The 8,677-nt window shown below is 43.4% G+C and overlaps 1 protein-coding gene across 6 annotated transcripts in view; it reads right to left on the bottom strand.

The window, feature by feature from the left end:
* Positions 1 to 7,237, bottom strand: part of PKNOX2 (PBX/knotted 1 homeobox 2) — a 765,290-nt gene extending 758,053 nt beyond the window's left edge. For all 6 annotated transcript variants that reach the window (XM_030220835.1, XM_030220833.1, XM_030220836.1 and 3 more), the window contains exon 1: positions 7,182 to 7,237. The gene's annotated coding sequence lies outside the window, so the exon portion shown is untranslated. The remainder of the gene's footprint in view (positions 1 to 7,181) is intronic.
* Positions 7,238 to 8,677: the final 1,440 nt, after the last annotated feature.

Raw genomic sequence — 8,677 nt, forward strand, 5'->3', positions numbered from 1 at the left:
CCCTTATTTTAGAAACATCCCCATATCTAAGCAGTATTTAAATGTCCTGCCTCTTGGCTGCTGGGTCTCAAAATCGCCATGGAGACCTCTAACGTTAATATTGCAATATTACCACCGCAGGTCAGGCTTCCGAGCCTGGCCTCTTGTGGTAATACAGTGAAATTACCACTAGAGGTCAGGCTTCCATTTGCCCACATAAGGAAACCTGACCTCTGGTGGTAATATTGCAATACTTAATAGCTTCATAGCATGCTCCATAGTCCTTATATTTTTGGAATGAGTAAACAAGTGATTTACATTTACCCATTCTACTCCACTTAGTACTTTATATATCTCTATCATATGTCCCCTCAGCCATCTCTTCTCCAAGTTGAAGAGCCCTAACCTCTTTAGCCCTTCCTCATACAGAAGTCATCCCATCCCCTTTATCATTTTCGTTGCCCTTCTCTGAACCTTTCCTAATTCCGCTATATCCTTTTTGAGATGCGGTGACCAAAACTGCACACAATATTCAAGGTGTGGTCACAGCACGGAGTGATACAAAGGCATTACAATATTCTCAGTTTTATTCTCCATTCATTTCCTAACAAGTGAGATTGGGTGATTGCTTTGTGGGTGGGAGGGGAGTCACTGCGTTTTCAGGGAGACCAGCAGAAGAATGGGGGCCACCTTTAGTGGCAAGGCGCCAATGCTGGAATAGGCACCCTTTGGAGAGGCTGGCAAAGGAGCTGCAATTTTAGAAAGCTGCTCCCATGTCATGGGGGAGAGGGAGCAGGGAGTATGTTTTGTTTTCCCTACGTCCAATTTTCTGCAAATCGCTGCTTCCATTTTACAGAGCCTCTTGTAAAATAGTGTGGGAATTCCACACATCCTCACTTGGGACACTGGAATCCCTCTCTGCAGATCTTTTCTAAAATGCTGCTCCACATCTAATGTTTCACCTTAAAAAGAAACCTAATAAAATAATAACGCGAGACTTGCCTTTCCAGAATCCATGCTGACTTGTGCTCCCTTGGCTTACTCATCCCTTGCACTCACACAAGAGTTGTAAAAACAATCAATCCAGAAACAACATCAAACAACTAAGTTTTGCTTACATAATTCCCATCCCCTACTCTGCTACAGCTTCTCTCATGAGCTTGAACAGGTGTGGGGGATGGGGAACGGAGTAGATATGGGGTTAGATGCTGGTAAACAAGACACCTGGGAGTACAACCAGTGGTGTGCTGGAGCAGGCTCTCACAGGCTCCCGAGAGCCGTTTGTTAAGTTTTTAAGAATTTTGGGAACCGATTCTCCATGGCTACTTTAACATATGGATCCCAAAATGTGGGCTCGGGCCCCTCCTGAATTCTCTTTTACTTTGCTGGCGAGAGAGAGCCCCCTGTTAACAATTTACCAGCACACCCCTGAGTACAACACACCTGGTAAGGCATGCCCACCAGACTAGGCACAGAACAGTCCTGCATGGCACATTTAAGGAGTGCTCACAGAGCTAGGCCAGCCATCTGATGCTGCATCAGTAGCATACTGGCTGTGTGCCTCAGCTCCCCATCAAGAACATTTAAAGAGAGCCTGCAAGTAGTAAACAAGACCTAAAAATAAAGACAAGCTATCAGAAACATGTGCTAATATGAAACCCTTGCAGCACAGCAGCACATAGCTAAGTAAGAAAATTAAAATTAATCTCTGCTATTCCAAGACCTCTGGCTCCGTGCCGGCCTGCCAGAAATCTCCTTGGTACAGGTTCTAGGAGAACACCCCAGCACCAAGAGAATGGGTAGGAAAACGTAAGTAAATATTTTGGCTGGAGGGGTCTCGTTCTAAGCACTCTAGTTTCTATCCTCATGCAACAGATGTCCCAAAAGTATTTCTTCCAACCTCAAGACATCTCACCAAGTCTATAAGTGAAAAGAAAAAAAGATGGGAGATTTTCACTTCCCCTACCTTACCCCCACCAACTTCAGTAATTCACACATATTGTATTTTTTCTGTTTACTGGCTGCGTGAAAAGACCTTCTTCCCAGTATACACACACTGGATCCTCAGAGGAATGGATCCTCAGAAGCTTAGCTAAAATTGGGTGGCGGAGCAGGTGGGGGGGAAGAGGGGTTGGTGGTTCGGAGGCGAGAATAGGGGAGGGCAGACTTATATGGTCTGTGCCAGAGCCGGTGATGGGAGGCGGGACAGGTGGTTGGGAGGCGGGAAAAACTGCTGGGCAGACTTATACGGTCTGTGCCCTGAGAAAGACAGGTACAATTCAAGGTAAGGTATACACATAAGTTTATCTTGGGCAGACTGGATGGACCATGAGGTCTTTTTCTGCCGTCATCTACTATGTTACACTCCCCAAGCAAACCAGTTTAAGGGGGAGATGCATTAAACTTACGGAGCCAGCAACGTGCTTTCTAGACCAGTTCCAGCCGGTTTAGCAAGCATGTTATTCAGCAGGATATGCACAATTGTACTCTGTGGGCTTTTTACTAAATGGGGCAGGAGAGGAATCCTATACTAATCTATTTAAATGAGGTATTAAGCCTACAAATGTGCATTCTGAGCAATACACAGAAGCAGGCCCTACCTAGCTTTCAGTCCTGGCAGTTCTTCACTGTTACAGGTACTCCACAGCCGCTCAGGTTCCTCTGCCACTTCTTCCTACTTCATCCTTCTCCCTCACAATCAGCTCTATCTGGAGGGCCAGGGGGCAGCTGGGAATGGGGATTTAAAAATTTAAAAAAAACTACACACACGACGGAGCAGTTTTGGAAAAAAACAATAATACATACAGGCTTTCACACACACAGCCAGGGGTGTAGCCAGATCGCGACGGGAAAGGAGGCCAGAGCCCAAGGCGGGGGGGGGGGGGGGGCATATTTTCGCCTGCCTCCCTACCGCCCCCCCATCCCCCGCCACCACTGCGAAGGTACCTTGGCTGGCAGGGGTCCCCAACCCACGCCAGCTAAAGCGTTTGTCTTGTGCTGGTCTCACATTACCTGGCGCCCTGTTCTGTTTTCAGTCGCTGTGAATCATGCGGTTGGGGACCCCCGCCAGCCAAACCAGGGGCCCCAAGGCCAATTTGATCTGTGCGTGCGCAGGACAGCCACGTTTAGCGACTGGCTGCCCTGCACATGTGCTGGCTTGAGCTGAAAGATAGAAGTCCATGTAGCTCATTTGTATATGATTTGTTTTGAACATCCCTCGCTACTTCCACCTCGGTAATTTTTTACAAGGTGGAAATAGCGAGCGGATGTTACCGGGTCTTTGATGCATCTCCCTCTAAGTGTGTTTAATCTAAACGCACACCTCATTTCACTCAAGCGCCTGGGCAATACCCAGCCTTTTTATTCCCTCCCTAATGTAACATGTTTTGACATTTAATGACATGAATCACAAACCCATCGAGTAGGGACACACAACATAATACAATGAAGTTGTCCTAAAATACATATGCTTGATTTGTAAAAAGGAATACAATATAATATAATGTGAATATCTCAGTTGGACAATATTTCCGGAGTCCCAGCTAAGTCTAGTGTAGATGATCTCTCAACCAACAGAATGAGTTTGCCTTTGGTGTTAAAAAAAAAAAAAAAGTTTCTCTTTCACACAGGCTTTACAGGTGTTACAAGGACATAAGAGCAGTGCAACAGGGTTTAAAAAATAAAAATCACAGTTCATTACCACTTTTCATTTATTCAACAAATGTAGAGGCTCTTTTCCTAAACCACGTTTAAAAGCAGCCTGTGCTCTTTTTAGCACATGGATTTCTATTTACTAGATGTTAAGGGCTCCCGCACTAATCGGGCAGTGCACAGCAATTTTGCCCTGCTACCCAACCAGTACAGGGCATGTCTACTTTCCACCTCCAAACACACACCCAAGCTAAAAAATATTTTAGATTTTTTAGCACGGGATTGAAACACGGCAGTCCCAGAAATACCGCAGGACACATCAGTGCTTTGCCGTTGTTTTGTAAAATGGCCTTGTAGCAATCAAAGTCACGTACTTTATGGAGGGGACAAATCTTCAAAACATCACTTAACATCTTTATTTTATGAAACATAAATGTGGATTTTACGACTCTGCCAATATAGCCTTCTGTAAGGTTCCCTTCTTCCATATGTGACACAGCACCAGTGATACATAATATTTTCATATTGCTCTCAGCACATAAAGTGCTCTAACAAGGTCAATTTGACATTTAAGGAGAAATTTTAAATTATATTAAATGTCAGCAAACAGTCAGCACTTGCCCTACCCTGTCCGATCCTCACTACACTGCCCCGGCTGTGGTCACACATTCTTTGCTAAGGACATCTTTCATCTCTCACTCATTCGGCCCTAACGGCCTAGATAGACAGAAACAAAACCGATTCGCTAGTAAAAGCAACCAAATCTATGTAAATAAAATAAAAACACTACTCGATTTAGCCACCTTTTTGGGTATTTTCACACAGTCATGGCACAACGCTGGAAGCTTTGCAGGCTCCCCGTCATCTGAGCCTTACCATATAAATTTAAATACCTAAAGTACAAACCAGGGCCTCTTCACCTCCTTCCACTACTCCCTCTAGCTACCTTAAACATATATAAAAACTTTTGTCATGGTTTCTATTATACAATCTGACATTAGAAAATGTGTTTCATCCCTCCACTGCCTGCAGGCACTCTATCACTTTTACTACTGCAGGTATTGTCATGTCTGTCTAGCTTAAACCAGACAAAATTTTAAAAGCTCAACACTGGAAGAAAAATGCTTCCATTATACTGAAGTCCCTTAAAACTACAGATGCTATCTATAGCTAGGTTTATTTAAAGACATAAACCTAAGGGCCCTGTTTACTAAGGTCAGATAGCATTTTTAGTGCATGCTAAAAATTAGCGCGTGCTAACCGTGTAGCCTGTACCGCAGCTTAGTAAACAGGGCCCAGACAAGTTGGGGCAGGTTTTCAGCAGATGACCTACTGCACCTTTCATCTCTGTACCATGGAAAAGAATATATAAATCTATGAAGGAAATACACAACCACATGATCCAATTGCAGTGTGTAAGGAGCTCCTCCTGATTTTTGCAAGAAAAATACATTATAGTCTTTATAATTAAATAAAACTTTGCTATTTATATATGTGCTTAACATGAGACCCCCTGACAATCTGAGTATTTTCCACATAGGATAGAAAAAGCATAGTCCAGCCAAAGGGTCTGCAGTTTCTCTTGATAACCTTTAATCCTACACATTCCAATGAACTACAGTGGCAAAAATCAGGACTTCACTCTCCAATCTGACAAATGAAGAACACTGTAAAAACCTAAAGGCAAGTTTTCACTGTTCTGTTCCTGCAAAATACTTAAGATCTCTTGTTCAGAACAGATATTCCAAAAAAGCTAGGCACCAGCTATTAATTTACACTGTTATCCAAAAATATTCCATTTAAGTTACACGGTAATGATAATCACAATGTATACAAATTTGACAATAACATCATGCTTCAGAGATTCAAAATTATTAACCCTACTTTTCATGTATACATTGTTTTAAAAGTGTAAAAGGTGACAAGAAAAATCCTGCAGATCAATTTTATCAAATTCTAACAGCGCCTCCATTCCTCCAGACTTTAGAAGCCACATAATTATTAGACATGTGTGAACCTGATCATTACAGGGTTGAAATTGCAACAAAATTTGGTTCAAATAATTTTGAGAGGAAGGGACTGTAAAAGCAAACAAGAGGTACAAGCAGATATCGGCTGTCAACTCCTATATTTAAATGTTTTCTAACCTGCTTTGAATTTAAAGAAAAAATCTTGAAGCAGTTTGTTTTAAAAATTCCGAATCCCTTTGAAATCATTTTAATGATTTTTTCCTATTTCTGTTGACATTTACCCCAAATCTCAACTTATTTCCCGACCAGATTTAGGGAGCACCAAGAGCTAGAAGGAAAGCTGCACTTCCACCTTATCCCTATACTCTGCTCTCATGGAACACGTGGATCTGGCTCCACTGTTTATTATCCCCTCACGATTCCTCGCCACAGCGTCCCCTGCAGGCACTCTCCTGACCACCCACCAAATTGTAGTAGGTCTCCAGACACAGCGCCCTCTTGCGGACAGAAGGAAGGACCTGATTTTCCCATAAGGCATCTTCACATCTCATGAAAGAACGCCCAAAATAATCACTTCATTGTTCACACAGCACTAATAATAACAATAATCATTAACAGACTGCAAAGTAGTAAAGCAACTAGCCCTAGCTCCATAAGCAAAAGAGAAAAAAGTGGCACATCTGGGCACAAAAGAAGTGTGCATGGAGGGGGGGGGGGGGGGACTTGGCAAAGGAAGAGTTTGCCTTCCACAAGGCTTCATGAACAATCCTCTGCCGCCCCCCCCCCCCCAGTCCGTTCACCCTACAAACCCAAGACATAACAAACCACCACATATAATAATAATACGCTGAGGACAAAACCGCAATCAAACCAAGAAAACCGAGCTTCACATCACTAGCTCTTTGCAAAGCTACATTTCAAAGGCACTGGCCCAAGTTAACACTAACTTTTGGGACCATCCAAACGAGTACACAATGGAACAAAGCTAAAACTCTGCTCGTCCGGTAAGCCACGAGTGTGGGATTTCCAGGAGGAAAAAGGACAGCAGCAGCAACCAGGGCTTCTGCCATCATGGCAGGAAAGAAGAGGTCGGGGGGAAAGTGATGACCGACTGAAAGAAGACAGGCTGGGACGAAAAGAGGCAGAAAGACTTGAACAGCGATCTGGAACTGCAAAGGATCAGCGCCTGTATTATGAACGCGCAAGTCCTCCCCAGGAACTTTCAGGTTCTTAATAAAAACAACTTGGATCAGCTTTTTGCCTCTTTCCCAAACCAAAATCGGAATCCAAACTCTGCCGCGAGCATGCAAGCGGATCACGATGAGGAAAGGAGAAAGCTGTATGGCTCTAAACCTGAACGAGCAGGACAAATGAAGTGCATTAAAAAAAACCCCAACTCTGTGAGCACAGAGAGGCGAGCGCTGCAGGGCTCATTCGCTTCCTTTCCTCTCTGTCTGCACTGCTACTGCTGCTATAATAAAGGAGGAGGAGGAGGCAGCGCGAGCAGCTACAGCGCTCCCCAGCCCGAAGAACGGCCGCCTCGCGCTCCCGCACTGACACGCGCGATGAATGACAGCTTACCTGGTGCCAATCTTCATCAGACTGACAGTGGCGTGACAGCGCAGCCTATACTTCCCCTGCACGGCGCCTGACGTCGGCGGCAGTCGGCCCCGCCTCTCTGTGCCGAGTCTACAGCGAGCGGCCGAGGGAGTGAGCGCTGTCTCCCTCTGCTGATGAGGGGAGGGAAGTGCAGCGTCTGGCTGCGCGGGAAGGCATGGGGGTGGGTGTACCTTCCCGTTCTGGGAGAGGGAGGAGTGAGCAGACAAGGATTAACCCTTTGGTCGGCTTAGCCATTAGAATACAGAACCATTTTCAAATTCCTACAAAGGAAGCCCTGTTGGTTCTGACTGTAAATAGGTCCCCTATGCAAGCTAGACCCTCTGAACTCCAGAATGAAGCTGTCATTGGTACAATGCATGTACTACAGCAAGCTTTAGCAGTCACTTTAAAATATAAAATCAAACTCCACATACCCTCACTTAGCAATGAAAGTTATTACTGCCATGGAATAAAAATAATCTATTTGGAAACACCCCCCCCCCTTCTACCACCTCATGAAGTACTGCTAGCACCATTATCCTGACCACTGAAGGATAAATGCAGAGAGGGTACAAAGGAAAAAAAAAACAAAAAGAGAGTTTGACAAGAAAAGAACTGCAGACAAAATCATCATTTTGCATTCATTTTATGCAACTTATAGAAGTATTCAAAACGATATTGTCACTCCTGATGCAGGTGTTCACACTGAAACATAACACCATGCTGTGTCTGTTGAATATTTTCTATTTGGGGACCAAAAACAGGCACTTGCATGTCTATTCCTTCTCATAACTAATAAACTCTGGCTGTTTTCAATTGCTTCAATTGTAAGAAACCTACATCAGTTTTTTCATAATAAGTCAGTTGGTCCACCCCTACTCCTTTTTGTTGTTGAGAACAGGCAGACTTCTGGATGTATTGGTAATGTTAATCTCTCCCACTGTACGAACTGCTGACTCCCAGGGCAGAAAGAGACCCATAGAAAATAATGGCAGATAAAGACTAGTCTGCCCATCCACTATCCCTTTCCTCTCACATGGCAATTTACGTTGTATTGCTCTCAAGTCTTATGTTTATGATAATATTATGTTTATGATAACGGTATTTACATCTGTAATTCGTTTCTATTTCTTTTTATATATCATTTTCTTCAGCTTATTTTTTCAAATTATTTATGATTGTGTATGCTTTATTTCAATGATTATGGCTATTATCGTGCTATCATCCAATTGTTATGTCTTGTTTCTCATTGTTATTATTTTTATCAACATATTCTCATCTATAAGTACATGACATTGATCTTGCACTTAAGTTATTCCGTTACTTATGAAATTTTATGTTTATTGACCATGGCTTTAAATGTACCACCATGAAATTTGAAGACATTTCTATTTCATCGCTCACGGCTAATAATGGATCATCATCTAAATTCACATCACTAACCAGCTTATAATCGAACGAGAAAAACGCCCAAGTTC

The sequence above is a fragment of the Microcaecilia unicolor genome, chromosome 12 (assembly GCF_901765095.1).
Source record: "Microcaecilia unicolor chromosome 12, aMicUni1.1, whole genome shotgun sequence".
In the NCBI taxonomy this organism is placed as follows: domain Eukaryota; kingdom Metazoa; phylum Chordata; class Amphibia; order Gymnophiona; family Siphonopidae; genus Microcaecilia; species Microcaecilia unicolor.